This window comes from Rhinolophus sinicus, linkage group LG01, assembly GCF_036562045.2.
Source record: "Rhinolophus sinicus isolate RSC01 linkage group LG01, ASM3656204v1, whole genome shotgun sequence".
NCBI lineage: Eukaryota > Metazoa > Chordata > Mammalia > Chiroptera > Rhinolophidae > Rhinolophus > Rhinolophus sinicus.
This window is the reverse complement of record NC_133751.1, coordinates 179,299,865-179,320,890: the sequence shown is the minus strand read 5'-3', so window position 1 is coordinate 179,320,890 and position 21,026 is coordinate 179,299,865. Positions and strand designations below refer to the sequence as shown.

Here is a 21,026-nt window from a genome sequence, read left to right as displayed (position 1 = left end):
TAGAATAAGGTTATCTACTTCATTACTTTATCCAACCTTTACAACACCATCACCTGGTGGTCATTATGTGAATTACAGGCATCGAATCGGGGATTCGAAATGATCCATCTCTATAAGACTGTGCATATTCAAAGAGACAAACAACAAAGCAATATACAGATTTAATGCAATCCCCATCGTAATTCCAATGGCATTTTTAAAAGAAATATAACAAAAAATCATCAGATTTGTGTGGAATCACAAAAGACCTCGAATAGCCAAAGCGATCCTAAGAAAAAGAATAATGCTGGACATATCACACTCTCTGACTTCAGTTGTACTACAGAGCAACAATAATCAGAGCAGTATGGTATTGGCAGAAAAATAGACACACAGACCAACGGAATAGAATTGAAAACACAGAAATAAACCCACATAAATATGGACAGATAATTTTCAATAAAGGAGCCAAAAACATACAATGGAGAAAAGACAGCCTCTTCAATAAATGGTGCTGGGAGAATTGGAAAGCCATGTGCAAAAGAACTGCTATCTGTCATTGTGTACCAAAATTAACTCAAAACGGACCAAAGACCTTAACACAAGACCTGAAATAACAAACTGCATAGACAAAAAATCATAGGTAGTAAACTTATGGACCTTGGGTTTAAAAATCATTTTATGAATTTGACCTCAAAGGCAAAGGAAATAAAAGCTAAAAAACAAATGAATGGGATCTATATCAAACATCCATATGAAACCTTCTGCACAGCAAAAGAAACCATTGACAAAATAAGGAGGCAGCCAACTGAATGGGAGAAGATATTTGCAAATACCTCCAATAAAGGGCTAATATCCAAAATATATAAGGAACTCATACAACTAAACAATAAAAAACAAACAATCCAATTTAAAAAATGGGCAGAGGACCTGAATAGACATTTCTCCAAAGAGATGGCCAATAGACATACGAAAAGATGCTCAATGTCACTAATCATCAGAGAAATGCAAATAAAAGCCACAATGAGATATCATCTCACACCAGTTAGAATGGCTATCATCAACAAGGCAAATAATAACACGCTCTCTCTTAAGAACTAGTGACCAGTTACCTTGAAACTATATATGTCTGTTACATAAAATGACATTTGCTAACATGCTTTTTTGGGTAGAAAATTGTGTTTGTTCATTTAAATTTGATAGCTGTTTGCCATAGTATACTAAATTGTTCACCAGGCTTATTTGTGATAACTAATTGCTGTTTATGATCTTCTTGATTGTATAATGAACCCAACCAGAATATAAACATGTAAAGTATCTGAAAGTTTATCCTCTATGTAAAATTAATTTTAATAAGCAGAGTTAATAAATAATTCTAACAGATTAATTAAAAAAACACCAGGGTCTCGTTTTTCCATACTACCCACATTTCCACAGTTGGAAAAGATTATAGTGAAAGTATTAGAAACAGCCCATTTGAATGCCTTTACAGAGTGACAATGGGCCCCATTAAGGAAGAAAGGTTTGTAATGAAACCAGTATTGCCCCAATTTTTGTCATCACTGCTGACAAAATGAAGGCATCACATCCTGGAAAACTTTTGGCTAAAGACAGGTACCAAGGAGGAAACTCAAAGCTGTGCCATGACTTCTGTCCATGGGTTGGGACCTCCTTCCCTAGTTGCTTGGGTAGTTTCCTGCCTGCAATGGGGGAAGACGGCTCACCTCCAAGAGCTTTGGTTATCTGGTCAGGGGTCGGCTCTGGGTGGTTCCTCAGCAGTGTGTAGATAGACATCACCATCCCTGGGCTGCAGAAGCCACACTGAGTGCCATGACACTTGGCAAGTCTTTCCTGGGAGAAAATGGTACATTATTTATGCTTTAAGCCTCTTGTTTCCCTACCTTCGACACTGGATAGGCGAGAAGCTTATATATTTGGCTTTCCACAAATAACTTCAGGGAAAAAATGTCACTCTGGAAGAAACATGTTTCTATTTTTCGAAATCATATGCTTGTTTTTCCCCCTCAAGAAAAGCCTAGTGACAGATATTAATTAAGTCACTTTGCTTTCTAGATTCTGTTTCCTTTATCTGTGAAATAGGCAGTGTAGTTTAGGGAACAGATAAAATACTATGCAATCGCGCTCATGTGACTTTCAGTGCTTACTGTACCTCATTAATTGTGCGACCTTAGGTGATTTACTTGACTTTTGTTCATCTTTAAAATTAGGATAATAATGGTATCTACTTTACAGGATGGTTGTGAGAATAAATGAATGAACGTATGCAAATCATTTAACAGTTTCTGACAAGTCATTTTCATCCTCTGCCTCATCTGTATTATAGAATTTTTGATGAATTAAATGACAAAATCGGTACAAATGCTTTGAAAATCGTGAAGTGTTATTTAGTATTGCTCCATTCACATATTTAATTTACGCACATTCAACTTTACGCATTTAAGTACAACAACAAGCCTTTCTGTTAGTGGATGCCGCTAAGTGTCTTAAAGTCTCCCCTCCTGCAATCTGTTGTTTTACCTAAGTCAGTCTCCCAAAGAGCCTGAACAGCTGTGGAAGCTCTTCATGGGAGGTCTGAGCTTTGAAATGACTGATGAGAGTCTGAGGAGCCATTCTGAGCAATGGAGAATGCCCACAGAGTGTGTGGTGATGAGAGACCCAAACACTGAATGCTCCAGAGGCTTTGGGTTCGTTACCTGTTGCCACCATGGAGGAGGTGGGTGCAGCCACGAAGGCAAGGCCACACAAGGTGGATGAAGAATTGTGGAACCAAAGAGGGCTGTCTCAAGAGAGGATTCTCAAACACCTGCTGCTCACTTAACTGGGAAAAAGATTTTTGTGGGTGGTATTAAAGAAGACACTGAAGACTATCCCCTAAGAGAAGATTTTGAAGAGTGTGGGAAAACTGAAGTGATTGAAATCATGACTGACTGAGGTGGTGGCAAGCAGAGAGGCTTTGCTTTTCTGACCTTTGATGATCATGACTCTATAGACAAGACTGTCATTCAGAAATACCATGCTGTGAATGGCCACAACTGTGAAGTAAGGAAAGCCCTGTCTAAGCAAGAGATGGCCAGTGCTTCATCCAGCCAAAGGGGTCGGTTCTGGAAACTTCACTGGTGGTCAAGGAGGCGGTTTTGGTGGGAATGACAACTTTGGTCCTGGAGGAAAGCTCTGTGGTTGAGGTGGCTTTGGTGGCAATCGTGGTGGTGGAGGATATGGTAGCAGTGGGAATGGCTATAATGGATTTGATAATTATAGAAGCAATTTGGAGGGCTGAAGGTAAAATGATTTTGGCAATTAAAACAACAATCAATCTTCAAATTGTGGACCCATGAAAGGAGCAAACTTTGAAGGCAGAAGCTCTGGCCCCTATGGTGGTGGAGACCAATCCTTTGCCAAGCCATGAAACCAAGGTGGCTGTGGCAGTTCCAGCAGCAGCAGTAGCTATGGCAACAGCAGATGATTTTACTTGCAGTCAGGAAACAAAGCTTAGCAGGAGAGGAGAGCCAGAGAAGTGACAGGGAAGCTCCAGGTTACAACAGACTTGTGAACTCAGCTGAGCACAGTGGTGGCAAGGCCTACCTGCTATAAAAAAGACATGTTTTAGACAATACTCATGTATGGGCAAAGAACTCGAGGACTGTATTTGTGACTAATTGTATAACAGGTTATTTTAGTTTCTGTTCTGTTCTGTGGGAAGTGTAAAGCCTTCCCAACAAAGGGTTTTAATGTAGAATTTTTTTTGTACCCATGTTGTACATTTAGTTAAATGTACTAGTCTGATCATGACGCTTAATAAATGTGTCTTTTTAAAAAAGTGCTGTGTAAAGTTAGTCTACTCTGAAGCCTTCTTGGTAAATTAACCCTAACAGTGTGAAGTTAGAATTCCTTCAGGGTGAAGGCAGGTTCCATTTGAAATTTATTTTCAACCTGCTTGGGTGTAGAAGCCATTGTCTTCAGAAACCTTGGTGTAGTTGAATTGACAGTTACTGTCACCGTTAAAAGGGTCAGTCACCCAAGCAAAGTCATGGAATTTATTTCGTTATTAATGATTATTGGCACATTTTATGTAATATAACTAAATTGAAATATGGTACCAGATAAAATTATAGATGATAATGAAGCTTGTGTATTATCCATTACCATGTGTAATGAATAAATGATTTAAAAATACAACAATAAAAAGAGAGGGAGAATTGACAATGTACTTTGTCCACTCTATACAAGACCCTGTGCCATGAAGATCTAGAAGGGAGACATGACCCTGTGGGTTCCTCTGTGTGCATTTGTCCCATGTGTCCTTAGATGTGTGCTCAACTGGTTGGCAACAACATTTTTCAAACAGCTTGACTCCTAAGATGAAAGCCAAATACTTCCTTCATCTGTGGCTCAACTGAAAGGACAGACATTCAATAATACTGTAATAACTGTGTATGGTGTCAGATGGGTACTACACTTATCGGGGGGTTCTCTTCATAAGTTATATAAGTGTCTAACCACAATGCTGTAAACCTGAAGCTAATATAATACTGGATGTCAGCTGTAATTGAAAATTTAAAAAATTAAAAAAGAATTAATTATGTTAATTCAACAATGACATATGTAACCATAAAAAATAATGTAGATTAAAAAAAAAAGAAAGGACAGACACTCTTCTAATGTTACAGGGAAATATGGTTGTGTTGGATTTATCTAGCAGATGGCAAGTTGTTTGAGATGTGGCATTTAAACCTCGCTATAAATGTGCTGGTAAATATTTAACAACTGGATATCTGAGGGGAAAGCCCTGATTTATAATTTCTAACATTTTTATTTGTACAACTATTTCCACCATTGCTGATGTAAGCTTCCAACATGAGGTCACAATGTGGATTAGGGAGGAAATGCACAGGGGAATACCATTCTATGGCATTTCCACCACATGGACACAATAGACAAATAATCTCAAAAGCATAGATAGTAAAATGTATTAAAATAATTAGGAGATGATGAATGTTGATATTTATTACCTTTTTTGAATATTACTTATTAATTTTAAGTTTGTATAGTTTAATTGTTAATACTGGCTGTGTTTAAAGACTGGCTCACAAAATTCCTGAAAATTTAGCAATTAGCACACTGTCAGAGAAAGCTCTTAGCCTCCACTTTCTAAACACAATCTTCTATGAAAAGGAATTTCAAGGGAAACGATGGCTCTTCATAGTTTTCTTTCTACGCATTGCTTTTAAAACTTAACCTCTGCAGAAGTTCCTATTCTAGTATATAAAAATAACATTCCCATTTCTCTAAAAAGTCCTCTAAACTTGAGTAAACGCTGTCATGTTAGCTGTGTTTTATTGTAGCGTGGTGTTCAGTTACTAGCGAGACATCTGGGGAGCATCTGGAGAGTGTGTGAACCCATAATTGCCTCCTAGTAAGAGTTCAGGAACTTTGAAATAGACAGCTACTATATTCTATAAACTTTTGGTTTCCCATCTAATTTTCTTTTCTTGTCACACTGGGGTGTCCGTGTTTTAGTTTCGGGCAAGGATAGGGTTGAGAAGTTAAGATATATTAAAATCAGTGAAGGAATCTTGGTTTATATACCAATGTCTGAGAAGATCCCTAGGTATGAAGCACTGAATCTCATAAAATGAGAATTTATAATCACAAAGGATTTCACGATGGGTAGCCTATTTGGGGTACATTAGACTATGTGGGATACCATGTGGGATGCCAATCACAGCACACTCTTACCTGCACCGGGTGAATCCTGGTCTTGATGCTTCCTACACCTTCTACTGTGGTGACAGCAGCTCCATACAGAGAGCAGATGGGCACCAGGCACGCAGTAACTGGATAATGGCTATGATGGATTAAAGAGAACACACCGGAATCATAGGGAGTGGGTAACATAATTCAGGGAGTAATCTCAGTCCAGGAGAGTCATGAGACTGTATTTCTTTGAGAATACAGAGAACACAGATATAAAACCATAAAGTTCTGGAAGAGTCCAAGAAAGGACTTACATATGGCTGGTGTAGGATGGTAGAGAGAAATGGAAAAAAAAATAACAAAGAGTTTTGTGTAGGATCACCAAGAGACCCTCATTCTCCTTTTTTCCTTCCTCATTGTAGGGAAAGGAAGCTTTATACTCATAAAATGATATATTGACTTATGTTAAGCACCATGAGGTAGTTAATCCCAGTGATTCTCAACCATGTGAAGCTTTTAAAAGTACAGGTACTCTGTTTGCACATTAGGCCAGTTAAATATATTCTGATGGTTAGAAAGTCAGTGGGAAAGCTCTGGAGCTTGGGAAGCTGCAGAGAGAGTTGGCCTGGACGCAACAAGAGAGTGACAGACACCTGGAGAGAGGGGAGGAGCGCATGGGGACAGAGAAGTGGGAGGCTTCGCATCCTTCCCAGATGTGCCCGAGCAGGGCCCTGGCCAATGCAAAGGATACTGGATCTTCTTGTTCTTGGGGTTGTATCTTGACACCATGACGGTGCAGGAGCCACAGCCTCCTTCCCCACAGCTGTACTTAGTGCCTGTGAGGTGGACTGGAAGGAAGAGAGTCAAGGAAAACGGGCTCGGGCCCCTCTGCTTCTCACACTTTTCTGCCTCGGATGCTGATAACAAGTAACACGTTCTCTAGGGTTGAAGGTACCAAGGTTTCTTGCTCAGAGAGTTCCACTTTTTGCATGTAAATGCCAAGGTGAGAAGAAATCCTTACAGACCCACACTGCCTGATCTGAAACCCTCAGAGCCAGAGGCATTTCTAAATGTAAAAATTTCCATATTTTTGTCCCCAAGCAGGGCTAGAGAAACACCTTGTAACCCAACACATTACTATTTCTATAGTGCACCATCTGCATATTCACACTGCACGGGATACTTTAAGACTACAGAGAATGTCCTGCTACTTAGATCAGGATTTATATCCAAATGAGTGGAAAAAGCCTGTTGAATTCAGAGATGTGGAAATGGATTCTGGATTCGTGTTACCTTATAGTTGTGGAGGTGGAGCATGTACAAACTTAGAAAAATCCCTGTAATGCAGGGTCTCAGCTCCCGCTTCCTGCACAAGCACGCAGGACATGGTGAGGTCAAAAAGGAACACCATCAGAGCCATAGATAGGGAAGTCATACCACTATATTCTCTATGGCGGCTGGTCGAGACACAAAAGACAAACATCTGCCAGTACCCCAATGAGGGGTCTTCCTGCACCCCAGTCTCGCTGGCGGCTGGGCGAGACACAGGAAGTAGGATCCACATGATCCGCAATCTGCCATGTGTGCTTGCTTACCCCACTTGCTAGCCGCAATCCACTGTCCGCTTCTCTGCCAACCAACCAACCCCCTAGCGTAGCCCCGGCAGTTATATCAGCGGCTAATTGGCTAACTGGTTACAGCTGATGGCCAACTAGTTACCGCTGATGGCCATCTACTACCCGAGCCAGCACCTTTCCACATGAGGCCTAGAGCCTGGAAACTGCTGTCTGGGACTCTGTCCCCACAATCCCCTTAGGAGGTTTACCTTTCCCTGATTCAGCAATGTAATGTTTTTACCTTCTTATGGAATTAGAGGATATTGATTTAATAACCATGGTTCCTGAGCCAGTAATGTCAACAACTGTTGCATAATTTCCCCCTGTAAGACGCTTGCATATTTTCACAAAGGGAGAACAAATAATATATATAAATCCTCTCCTGCTTTATGTTCTATAAGAATATGAAATTTGCTCGAGGCCTTTTCTGAGTGAGGTTTAAAAAGGATTTCATGCGTGGTAATAATTGGCTTTGGTGGAGGTTAAAACTAACTTCACCTTAGAAATTGCTGACACGGAGATGTAATACTGGGTCAGGACTCCCCTGGAGTAAAGAGCTGAGAGAGTCTCTGCAGAGGTCCAGAGGGGTTCACACCCCCTTCTCTGTTCTTTAGTCCCCTGTCTGAGATAGTTATTCCTGCTTACGCAGGTCAAGTTTCCCACTTGTAAGGCAGAGGGCCTAAAGTCATGTGGGTAATACCTTAATTAGAGTGCCCCATTGAACAGGGCAGAAAAAGCAAAGAAACTGTCATGCAGGGTCTCTGGTGCTGCTCCCCACATTAGAATGCAGGATATAGTGAGGCCAAAAAGGAACACCAACGGAGCCATAGATAGGGGAGTCATACCACTATATTGGCTGGGCGAGACACAGGAAGTAAACATCCGCCTGAGCCCCAACAAGGGGTCTTATTGTACCCTAGTCTCGCTGGCAGCCAGGCGAGACACAGGAAGAAGGATACACATGATCCACTATCCACTGTCCGCTTCTCTGTCAACCAACCAACCAACCAACCAACCAACCAACCAACCAACCAATGTAACCACGGCAGTTATATCAGTGGCTAATGGCTAAGCGGTAACTGCTGATGGCCAACTAGTCACAGCTGATGGCCATGTACTACCCGAGCCAGCACCTTTCCACGTGAGGTCGAGAGCCTGGAAACTGCTCTCTGGGATTCTGTCCCCACAGAAACCCTTCCTCCTGCTTTTGGTGTCCTAAAATTTCCAAGTAAAGGAATCCAGAGCTTTCTGGTTCAAAGGTGAATAGAGGCCACTTTTCACTTTTCACTTTGTCAGACAGCTTTGTGATGCACATTTATACGAGGTTGTGGGGACAGAGCCAGAAGAGCACTTTCCAGGCCCTTGGCCTCACGTGGAAAGGTGCTGGCTTGGACAGTAGATGGCCATCAGTTAGCCATTGGCCACTGATATAACTGCCGTAACTAAGCTAGCAAGTGGATTGCAGTTAGCAAGTGGGGTTTGTTGGTTGGTTGGCAGAGAAGCAGGAGGTGGATTACGCATTGATTGACTCCTGCTTCCTGTGTCTGCAACCCAGACACCAGTGAGAATATAGTGGCATGATTTCCCTATCTATGGCTCCATTGGTGTTCCTTTTTGGCCTCTGTGGGGACAGAGCCCCAAAGAGCAGTTTCCAGGCTCTTGGCCTCACTGTGATTGCATGGCCATCAACTGTGGCTAGTTGGCCGTCAGCTGTAACCAGTGAGCCATTGGCCACTAATATAACTTCTGTGGCTACGCTAGGAAAAATTGGGGGCTAGCAAGAAGATGGTGGCTGAGCTAGCAAGAGCGTATTGCAGAGAGGCGGATGCTGCCAGCGAGAATATAGTGATATGACTCCCCTACTTATGGCTCCTTGGGGGTTCCTTTTTGGCCTCACCATATCCTGCGTTCTTATGTGGGGAGTGGGAGCAGAGACCCTGCATGACAGTGGCCTTGGGTGAAAAATTCAACTAACTGTTTTGCCCTCTGATCACCAAACAACTAGTTTAATGTTTCCTTCCTCCACTCCCACCAGAACTGCCTGACTCAGTTACTTCCATATTTGTTGGCTCATCCTAAAGATCATCATTACGTAGGATTGCCAGATAAAATCTAGGACGCCAGATAAAATAAATTCAGATTTAATTCAGTTAAATCTGAATTTCAGGTAATGAATACTATTTTAAGATAAGTATATCCCATGCATTCAAATTTAGCTGAATGTACTGTATTTTTATATGTTAAAGCTGGCAACCCTACTTAGGTCAAATGCAAATGGTAATATATTAATATCAAAGTTTACTATTTGGTCTTTAAAGAGAAGAGCTTTCTCAGTTTCCCCAAGATACACAGCCTTAAAGCATATCCAGAAGTGAACCTGAGACTAAGTGCTGGCAGCCAATGTATGCAGTTGACCCTAGAATTTCCAATGGGATCTGGTCATTCAAAAGTGAGTTATCGTGTCCCACCATGCCAGGCAGGGAATGTGACATTGGGGTCAAACTTGATCTTTTGCCTCAAGGATCTCACTCCTCCTTCATCTCTTGCCTCAACCTCCTACTGACAACTCTTTACATTCATTAGAATAAATTTTTTTCAGTTCTTCAAAAGCACTGTATTCTCTTGCCTCTGCCTCCACGCCCACCTTCACCCCCTGCACTGCTGACTGGAATATCCTTGCCCCCAAGCCTTCCATTTATCCAGCAAACTCCTAGTCAAACTCCTTCGTTTCCTCCCCAAACCCGGTGTGAGTGCCCTGCCTGTGTCCCCACATCATAGCACTCATCACACTTGCTGTTGCCTCTTCACTGACTGTCTCCCTCCCTAGACTGAGGGCAGAGGTTGTGTCTTCTAGCTTACATCTGAACACTAGGTGCTTAGCATAATTTGTTAGCTGAATGAGGACTTGTTCTGAGAACTGCAAGACGTGTTAGGGCTTCAGTGGCAGGCATGAGAAGGGTGTGGGAAACAAGCACACATGTTTAGGGAGCCTCTGAGACATCCTGTTTCCCAGTTCTATCCTAGAGCCAGGATCTCACGGAGATTTAGCAGCTTTCAAATGACATACCCTCTTTGCCCCTAGTACTAGCTGTGGACCATTCACTCTTAGCAGTGTATTACCTGGTTCCACAGGTTAGATTGCTTCAAACCAGGCCCGGAGGTAGGGAGGGAGAAGAGGGAAAAGTGATACAGGATCTCTCCCCAGCAGGTCTGGGCTGGGCAGCTGGGATAGGTGGGGTGACTCTGTGGGAGGCCATGACCTTGGGAAAGAGTGGAATGGTAAAAGGGAGTGGGGAGACCCTTAAATAAATTTGGCTCCTTGTGTAACTGTGTCCCATTTTGGGAATGACATCCAAGCCAGGCTCCAAGTCAGTAGCCAATTGGGGTTTTCTTGGTGCCTAAAGTTTTTATAGTATTGGAGACCTGCTGTGGGGACAGAGCCTCAGAAAGTAGTTTACAGGCTCTCGGCCTCACGTGGAGGAGTGCTGGCTCGGGTAGTAGATGTCCGTCAGCTGTGGCTGATTGGCCATCAGCTGTAGCCAGTTAGCCAATTAGCCGCCAATATAACTGCTGTGGCTACGCTAGCAGAGAGAAGGAGAAGAGAGAGAGAATGGGGCTAGCAAGAAGATGGCGGCTGGGCTGGCAAGTGTGGATGGCAGTTTGCGGACAGTGTGGATCCAGCCTCCAGTGAGAGTATAGTGCCGCCAGAGAGAATATAGTGGTATGACTCCCCCATCTATGGCTCCGTGGGTGTTCCTTTTTGGCCTCACCATATCCTGCGTTCTTGTATGGGGAGCGGGAGCAGAGACCCCACAGGCCGCCCCGCACAACAAATGGCGCAGCGAGCAGGGTCTCCCGCACGACACCTGCCTTTAGGAAAAAATTTAAAAATTATGAATATAAATTAGGTACAGGGCCTTGGAGTCCCATGAAAAGTGAAGTAGGCTGGTGCTTGTATGTGCACAAGAGGGGCTGACTCTGGCAGAAAATCTGTGTGGTTGTTCACAAATGTTCATGAGAATCACCTGCTTGAGGAACACGTTAACAATAAAGCCTCTGATGCCATCTCATAACTGTTGACTCTGTAATCAGAGGGTGGGTCCTAGAAGTCTCAGGTGAGTCCTATTTACTCAGAGCAAGTTGTTTATGATGATAGGCACCAGAAAGGAATGAACAGAGGAGGATACTGGGGAGATGGGGAATTAGGAGTGTAGGGTGGTTCTGCCTAGAGCTGCTTTTGGCCATGTTTACTTGGCAGCCCATGAATTTTCAGCTTGCTCCTAATATAGATGAATTTCTTTATTTTAGGGTGTGCAGAGAAAGCATGGTGAAGTGTGTGGTGGATTTAGAAGCGGAATAAAAGGGAAGTGATAGGGTGTACTGACTAACAGTGAGATTTTGAAGCTGGGTAAGTGGGAGATGGTGGAATCAGTGAGGGAGGATTTGGCCTGTGTTCTGGTTTTCTTTGTTTTCTAGCTATAAGCCCAGTTCCTGAAATAGTGAGTGGAATAAGGACAGTAGGGATATTATTGGCTAGAGTAGTAAAATGATTGAGTAGGAAACCAGATTGAAATGGCTTAAATAGAAAATGAGGCATCAGGCACACATAATATGTTAGGTACTTTTGGCAAGGAAAAACAGGGAGAAATGAAGTAGTGTTTTGGGGTGTGTATGTTTGGAGGCAAAAAGACAGAGTGGGGAAGAAAGTGAAGATCCTGGAGAAAGGGGGGTGATATTGTCTTGTATATCACTGAATCCCTAGAGCCCCACACAGTGCCTGGCTCCTAACAGGTACTCAATAAATATACATTTTTTTAACTTATGTAACAAACATACATTTTTTAAACTTATATAATAAATATATACTAAATGCACATTTTTTATACATTATATATTTTGAAATACTTATCGTCTCACAGAAAGTTACAAAAATAGTACAGACAGTAGTCCCATGTGCCTGTGTCACAGCTTCCCTCAATGAGGACATCCCACATAGCTCTAGTACAACATCAAAACTGGGAAATGCGTCAGCACTACACTGATAACCACACAACAGAGCTTACTCAGGTTTTACCACTTATCAGTGCACTCACACCATGTGTGCAATTTTATCTCATAAATAGATCTGTGTAATCACCGCCACAATCACTCCTTCGTGCTACGTCTTTATGGTCGCACCCAAACCCAAGAAGTTCTTTTTGAGGTCCTGATCCGAGATGGAGATCTGGGAGTGCATTCACTCTACTTTGCAATTCTGAAATATTTTTCTAAAACTTTGTTTTCTGTAATAAGGATTATGAAAGGAATAGGCGACAAGTCAATGAAATGCCCTTGTGGGAAACTCTTGTCAATGATATATGCACCCTCGAGCAATTGACTGGACAATTTTACATTCACACTCCTGAATATGAAACCATCACCAGGGTGACTACGGGGCTCAAAAGTCTAAAGTTATTTCTCAAGTTGTCACACTCGTGGTTCACTGGAGGGGGTTTTTTGGTTTTGCTTAGGTGAAAACCACAACAACGAAAGTACAAATCTATCACTTTTAGATGCAATTAGACTCTATAAATTGAACACAAGGTTATTTACCCAGAGCCAATACCAAGTGACTTTCTTCAGAAGCCTTAGCATGTTCACTTTTTACCACCCAATCCAGACTGACGACAGTAAAACGTAAGGATATGGACTTTCCTCAGGTAGAACAGTAGATTTTGTTCCGGATCAGCACTCTTCTCTATGACCTAGATTGTGAAATGAGAGAAGTAATTTAGGGAGATAATAGCAACATGTTATGACAATCCATTGTTTGGGGGCATGTTTCTGATAGGTGGAGGCTTCACAGGGAGAAAAAAACAACAAAATAAATCTTTTTTAACACCTGGAACCAGAATTTTGAAGAAATTATGGAGCATTATTTCAGTGTCTCTGAATTTTCTAATATGTATGACAATTATAAATTCTGGGTTGTTTTATCCTTGGAGTTACCTGGAAAGAACCCAGATGGGGAAATGGATGCAAAGATTCCAAAATTGATTCAAGGTAACTCGTGGCCATAGAAAGTCATAAAAAAAGGTTAGCCAGAGATGATTTCTTAAGGTCATAAGGGAGTATATTATAGGGGATCCACTCCTGTGTCCCCAACTTGTCCTCCCCAATGAACTAGAGGTGCCAGTAGGTGAAGGAAGTGCAGAAGGGAGCATGAGTCTCCACTGTGTCTCTCATGTTGTACTTTAGGCTGCAGCTGCCAATAGATCAAGCTGGCACATGAGATGAAAGCTACCTGCCCTCCCTGGCCCAAGCAGTTCCTCTGCTGGGTATAGTTAAGCAAGATTAGAGAGGAGAACGGAGAGAAACTTACCTGGAAGGGTAACACTGAACCCAAAAAAAGAGGGTATCATTCTACTAAAACTGTTTTTATTGTTATTACCCCTGAAAAAGCAAAAAATGACTTTATTTTCCATAACTGCCTCCTATTTCTAAGCCTCCTTCCGAGCCCTCAGAGGATCTGAGTAGCCAGAGATAGCACAGCACCCATTATGGAATTGAAGAATCAATGCTGAACATGGAGAAAGCTAGATTAGACTCTGAGAAATTAATTAAAAGCTGCTAACTGCAATTCTGACGTATCAAATACATAGTATTCCCAGCCATTTAAAATAAATCTTTAAGGAATCATATGAAATGCTGGTCATAACATTAGTTGCACTCACAAAATTGTACTGGTACCATCTGTTTTTTCCAATAATTGCAGACACTTAGGAAATAAATCCTTGTTTAGTAAGTACATGAAAGCAGGAGCAACCTCACTGGTAACCAGAGATATGCAAATGAAACCCACAATGAGATAACACTTTACACTCATCAGATTAGCAAATCTCAGGAAATCTGTTCATATGAAGTATTGGTACATCACAGATTGGCAAATTATATATTGGCCAAGAAGTGGCACCCATCATGCAGTGTGAACTGTGGGAAATGTAACTTGTGCAGGATTCTGGATAGCCCCCTGGCAGGACCTATGAAATCAGCATGCTACAATTTCACTTAGAGAGTCTCTTGCCAGTGTCGGTAAGGAGACACATGGTAGGATGTTCACTGTGGCATTTCTTGGGATGGTGGGGAACTGGAAGCATCCCGTGTGTCTATCACTAGAGGACTGGATAAGTGGAATGAAAGATGTTCACAGGCTGGAGAACTATGCATGCAGAACCAATGAGCCAGGTGTTCAAGGAGCAACATGGATTTCAGGTGTACAATTCTGTATTACATCATCTATAAATCCCATTGTGTGTTCATCACCCAGAGTCAGTTCTCCTTCCATCACCATATATTTGATCCCCCTTACCCTCATATCCCACCCCCCACCCCCCTTACCCTCTGGTAACCACTAAACTATTGCCTGTGTCTATGAGTTTTTGTTTCTCATTTGTTTGTCTTATTCTTTTGTTGTTTTTGGTTTATGTAACACATATCAGTGAAATAATATGGTTCTCTGCTTTTTCTGTCTGACTTATTTCGCTTGGCATTATACTGTCAAGATCCATCCATGTTGTCACAAATATTCCTATATCATCTTTTCTTACCGCCGAATAGTATTCCATTGTGTATATATACCACAACTTCTTTATCCATTCATCCATCGAAGGACATTTTGGTTGATTCCATGTCTTGGCCACCGTAAACAAAGCTGCAATGAACATTGGAGCACACGTGTCTTCATGTATAAATGTTTTCAGATTTTTTGGGTAGATACCCAGGAGAGGGATTGCTGGGTCATATGGTAATTCTATTCGTAATTTTTTGAGGAACTTCCACACTGCCTTCCATAACGGCTGCACCAATCTTCATTCCCACCAACAGTGTATGAGGGTTCCTTTTTTTCCACAGCCTCTCCAACACTTGTTACTATTTGTCTTGTTGATGATAGCCATTCTGACTGGGGTGAGGTGAGATATCATTGTGGTTTTGATTTGCATTTCTCTGATGATTAGAGATGTTGAGCATTTTTTCATATGTCTATTGGCCACCTATATGTCCTCTTTGGAGAAATGTCTCTTCAGGTCCTCTGCCCATTTTTCAATTGGGTTGTTTGTTTTTTTTTGTTGTTGAGTTTCATGAGTTCCTTGTATATTTTGCATAAGAGCCCCTTATCGGAGGCACTGTTTGCAAAAATCTTCTCCCATTTAGTTGGCTGCCTCTTTATTTTGTTGATGGTTTCTTTTGCTGTGCAGAAGCTTCTAAGTTTCATATAGTTCCATTCATTTATTTTAGCTTTTACTTCCATTGCCTTTGGAGTCAAATTCATAAAATGCTCTTTGAAACCAAGGTCCGTAAGTTTAGTACCTATGTTTTCTTCTATGCAGTTTATTGTGTCAGGTCTTATGCTTAAGTCTCTGATCCATTTTGAATTAATTTTGGTACATGGTGACAAATAGCAGTCCAGTTTCATTCTTTTGCACGTGGCTATCCAATTCTCCCAGCACCATTTATTGAAGAGGCTGTCTTTCCTCCATTGTATGTTTTTAGCTTCTTTGTCAAAAACTATCTGTCCATATTTATGTGGTTTTATTTCTGGGTTCTCAATTCTATTCCATTGGTCTACGTGTCTGTTTTTCTGCCAATACCATGCTGTTTTGATTATTGTAGCCCTGTAGTACAACCTAAAGTCAGGGAGTGTGATACCTCCAGTATGGTCCTTTTTTCTCAAGATTGCTTTGGTTATTCAGAGTCTTTTGTGGTTCCAAACAAATCTGATGATTTTTTGTTCTATTTCTTTAAAAAATGCCATTGGGATTTTGATGGGGATTGCATGAAATCTGTATATTGCTTTGGGTAATATGGCCATTTTAACTATGATGATTCTTCCAATCCATGAGCACGGAATGTCTTTCCATTTCTTTGTGTCTTCTTCAATTTCTTTCAAAAATGTCTTATAATTTTCAGCATATAGGTCCTTCACATCCTTGGTTAAGTTTATTCCTAGGTACTTTATTCTTTTTGCTGCAATTGCAAAAGGAATTGTTTTTCGTATTTCTTTTTCTGAGATTTCATTGTTAGTATATAGGAATGCAATGGACTTTTGTACGTTGATTTTGTAGCCAGCAACTTTACTGTATTCGTTGATTGTTTCTAATAGCTTTTTGGTGGAGTCTTTAGGGTTTCCTATATATAGCATCATGTCATCTGCAAAGAGTGATAATTTAACTTCCTCATTCCCAATTTGGATGCCTTTTATTTCTTTCTGTTGCCTGACTGCTCTGGCAAGGACTTCCAACACTATGTTGAAAAGCAGAGGTGATAGGGGACAGCCCTGTTGTGTTTCTGAACGTAGAGCAAAGGGCTTCCGTTTTTCACCATTAATTATGAGATTAGCTGAGGGTTTGTCATATATGGCCTTTATTATGTTAAGGTATTTTCCTTCTATACCTATTTTATTAAGTGTTTTAATCATAAATGGATGTTGTATCTTGTCAAATGCTTTTTCTGCATCAATTGATATAATCATATGATTTTTGTCCTTTATTTTGTTTATGTGATGTATCACATTGATGGATTTGTGGATGTTGAACCATCCTTGTGCCCCGGGGATGAACCCCACTTGGTCGTGATGAATAATCTTTTTAATGCATTGTTGTATTCGATTTGCTAGAATTTTGTTTAGGATTTTTGCATCTGTATTCATCAGAGATATTGGTCTGTAGTTTTTTTTGTGTGTTGTCCTTACCAGGTTTTGGTATCAGGGTAATGTTGGCCTCATAAAATGAGTTAGGGAGTACTGTCTCTTCTTCAATTTTTTGGAAGAGTTTGAGCAGGATTGGTATTAGATCCTCTTTGAAGGTTTGGTAGAATTCACTAGTGAAGCCATCTGGTCCCGGACTTTTGCTTTTGGGAAGGTTTTGGATGACTGATTCAATTTCGTTACTGGTGATCGGTCTGTTTAGATTTTCCAGTTCTTCATGGTTCAGCCTTGAAGGCTATATGCTTCTAAGAACTTGTCCATTTCTTCTAGGTTATTGAATTTGGTGGCATATAGTCCTTCGTAGTATTCTTGGATGATCCTTTGTATTTCTGTGGTGTCCGTGATAACTTCCCCTTTTTCATTTCTGATTTTGTTAATTAGTGTCTTCTCTCTTTTTATCTTAGTGAGTCTAGCCAAGGGTTTGTCAATTTTGTTAATCTTTTCAAAGAACCAGCTCTTTGTCACATTAATTTTTTCTATTGTGTTTTTGTTCTCTATTTCATTTAGTTCTGCTCTAATTTTTGTTATTTCCTTTCTTCTGCTGACCTTGGGTTTCACTTGTTCTTCTTTTTCTAGTTCTTTAAGGTGTAACATGAGGTTATTTATTTGGGATTTTTCCTGTTTCTTGAGATAGGCCTGTAATGATATAAATTTCCCTCTCAAAACTGCTTTCGCTGCATCCCCAAAATTTTGGAAGGATGTATTTTCATTGTCATTTGTTTCTATGTATCTTTTGATCTCTCCTCTAATTTCTTCTTGACCCAGTTGTTCTCTGAAAGTATGAGTTTAATCTCCATGTATTTGTGTTTTTTCCCGCTTTCTTTTTGCAGTTGGTATCCAATTTCAAAGCCTTGTAACCAGAGAATATGCTTGGTATGATTTCAATCTTCTTAATTTGCTGAGGCTGATTTTATGTCCCAATATATGGTCTATCCTTGAGAATGTTCCGTGTACACTAGAAAAGAATGTATAGTCTGATGTTTTAGGATGAAGTGCTCTATATATGTCAATTATGTCCATTTCATCTAATGTGTCATTTAGGGCTGCTGTGTCGTTATTTATTTTCTGTTTGGATGATCTATCCATAGCGCTCAATGATGTATTTAAGTCCCCTAGCATAATTGTGTGTTGGTCAATTTCTCCCTTTAGTTCTGTTAGTAGTTGCTTGGTATATTTGGTGCTCCCTGATTGGGGGCATAAATATTGATGACTGTTATGTCTTCTTGTTGTACAGTCCCTTTCACCATTATGAAATGTCCATCTTTGTCTCTTGTTATCTTTTTCACCCTGAAGTTTATTTCATCTGATATCAGTATGGCTACACCTGATTTTCTCTGGATACCATTTACTTGGAGTGTCAATTTCCACCGTTTCACTTTGAGTCTATGCTTGTCCTTGTAACTGAGATGTGTCTCTTGGAGATAGCATATGATTGGAGTTAGTTTTTTGATCCAATCTGCTACTCTGTGCCTTTTTTTTGGTGAGTTCAGTCCATTTACATTTAGGGTGATTATTGATGTGTGAGGATTTCCTGTCATTCTATCTTTAGTTTTCTGGTAAGGCTGTGTCTCCATTGTTTCTTTACCTTTTTGTTGTTGTCTATTATTTCTGTGTGGTGGTATTCTATGATGTTAGCTCTGTTTCTTCTTTTATTACAGTATATATTTCAGTTCTGGATTTTTTTGAGTGGTTACCTTAAGTTTATGTAAAAGAAAGTTTGATATTTAGAGTATTCCATTATCTTCAGCATGCTTACTGTCTCCATTCCCATATTCCGGTTCAGGCCTTTACTCTCCCCCTTTTTATGTTTTGGTTGCCACAAATTGTCTCTGTTGATGGTGTTTATGAAATTCAAGTCATAGCTCCCACCCTCCAGAAATTGGCACCTGCATATAATGATTCAGTAAAAATTACGAAGCAAGATTTTGTTAAGTACCCAGAGTCAAACTTGCAGGGCTGGAAAAGTGGCATGCAAACATGGTTACTTTTGTTGTTGTTATTTTTGTTGCCAGAGTTCCAACAGAAATTTCTCATGACCTGAAGAGAATGTAAATTACCTCCCTAATTTCAAACTCCTGCTTCCTGTAGTCAGCCTCCCTTTTCACTCTTCACATCATCCTCATACGAGGTGCTTCAGTGTGGAAGATGACAGCTGCAGAAGGAGAGCACCCCAAAGGAAAAAGTGTGAAGGAATGAGTGGGAATTTAGACAGGATTTACTGTGTTGAGTGGGTTTATGGTGGTGCTATCTGCAAAATCAGTTTGTTTGTGTATATAAAAATTGGACAAAAAGAAATTTGATATTATGTGTTTTTCAGTGTTTGAACATTTATGTTAGAATACTCCAGACTGGACAACTTGTTTTTTTCTATTCATTCAACAAATATTTATTGAGTACTCATGAACTGATCCTAGTGACTATTGTACAAAGTGAGAGAGGAATAAAAAGCCCAAAAGATAATGGCTGTAGAATCACTGGAGAAAGGAAAGTTGCAGAGGCAACATGATTTAAAGAGGCAAATGAATAAAATATAGAAGTTAGTGAAACAGTTTCTCAGTCTCTGATGAAGAAAGGTTCTTGGCATGTCACACTTCAAAACACATCTACTACCAGGTCCTTGTGGTTTCCCAGGATTACAAACTCATTGATGTAGCCAGCACTTTCTATGAGACATCAAAACAGTCGTGGGATTTGTTCAGAGCTGTGGAAAATTCAACTGAGGTGTTTTATTGCATTTGGCAGACATGGACTTAGATGTAGCCTTTTATGTGGTAGCTCTAACATGTTAGGAACAGCAGGAAGAGTGTCACCTGCTCAGAAATGATTCAGTCACAAGGCAGAAGGTACTTTGATGGCTGTAGGAAAGAGATATAGCCTACCTATATTTATGTCATTGAAGACATATCTAGAAAACACCATCTTTCAGTATGAAAATAAAATTCTGGAGATGAAGAACTGTTTTTGTAAGGATTGTTGTTTTTTGTTGTTGTTGTTTTTTGCGCTGACACGCTCACTTGAGAGCATCAATTTGAGTCTTTGTATTCAGAGTTTACTGAGCTGTAGAATGAATAAACTATACATCGTCTACCTTAGGCATTGCATAGTAAATATTTCATGGCTTTAAATATGTGCCATGATTAGGTACGTGTTTTTTTTTGTTTTTGTTTTGTTTGTTTGTTCTTTTGATTAAAAATATCCTGTAATGCCTCATCTGGAGAGAATTTTTTTTCTTTTTATTATTATGATCATTTATTAGTTTCAGGTGTACAAAGCAACGTAATAGTTAGACATTTATACACCTCACAAAGTGATAATCCACCCCCAACTACTACTGAAATTATTTTTTTTATTTTTTAAAATTTTATTTTATTAAATTTATTGGGGTGACATTTGTTAGTAAAATTACATAGATTTCAGGTGTACAATTCTGTATTACATCATCTATAAATCCCATTGTATGTTCACCACCCAGAGTTGGTTCTCCTTCCATCACCATATATTTGATCCCCCTTACCCTCATCTCCCACCCTCCACCCCCCTTACCCTCTGGTAACCACTAAACTATTGTCTGTGTCTATGAGTTTCTGTTTCTCATTTGTTTGTCTTGTTCTTTTGTTGCTTTTGGTTTATATACCACATATCAGTGAAATCACATGGTTCTCTGCTTTTTCTGTCTGACTTATTTCGCTCAGCATTACACTTTCAAGATCCATCCTAAGTTCCTTTTCTGGAGACTTTTCACTTGCTTTCTGAGCTGTCTTGTTGCCTTGGTTATTCATGGCAATTACTGATTTATTATTTCTCTTCCTAGACATCTACATGAGTGGCTTCTGCAACAGGTTGCTAGGAAGAAGTCTTTCTTTTGTTTTCCAGTACTTGTTGGTAGGATGTTTTATTTTCTCTCCGACTGCAGCCTTTTTTCTCTCTTTCACACGGCAGTGCTATGTTTTCTCTGCACTATACCAGCTCTCACA

The 21,026-nt window shown here is 40.3% G+C and overlaps 1 long non-coding RNA gene and 1 pseudogene across 1 annotated transcript in view; one reads left to right on the top strand and one right to left on the bottom strand.

Moving 5' to 3' along the window:
• Nucleotides 1-21,026, bottom strand: part of LOC109455121 (aldehyde oxidase 4) — a 119,266-nt gene that overhangs the window by 47,374 nt on the left and 50,866 nt on the right. The window contains exons 5-8 of the long non-coding RNA XR_012495729.1: nucleotides 12,976-13,054; nucleotides 6,446-6,542; nucleotides 5,737-5,845; nucleotides 1,704-1,830 (exon numbers count right to left, since the gene is read on the bottom strand). This is a non-coding gene — a long non-coding RNA (aldehyde oxidase 4). The remainder of the gene's footprint in view (nucleotides 1-1,703; nucleotides 1,831-5,736; nucleotides 5,846-6,445; nucleotides 6,543-12,975; nucleotides 13,055-21,026) is intronic.
• LOC141567925 (heterogeneous nuclear ribonucleoprotein A1-like 3) lies at nucleotides 1,841-3,547 on the top strand (annotated as a pseudogene).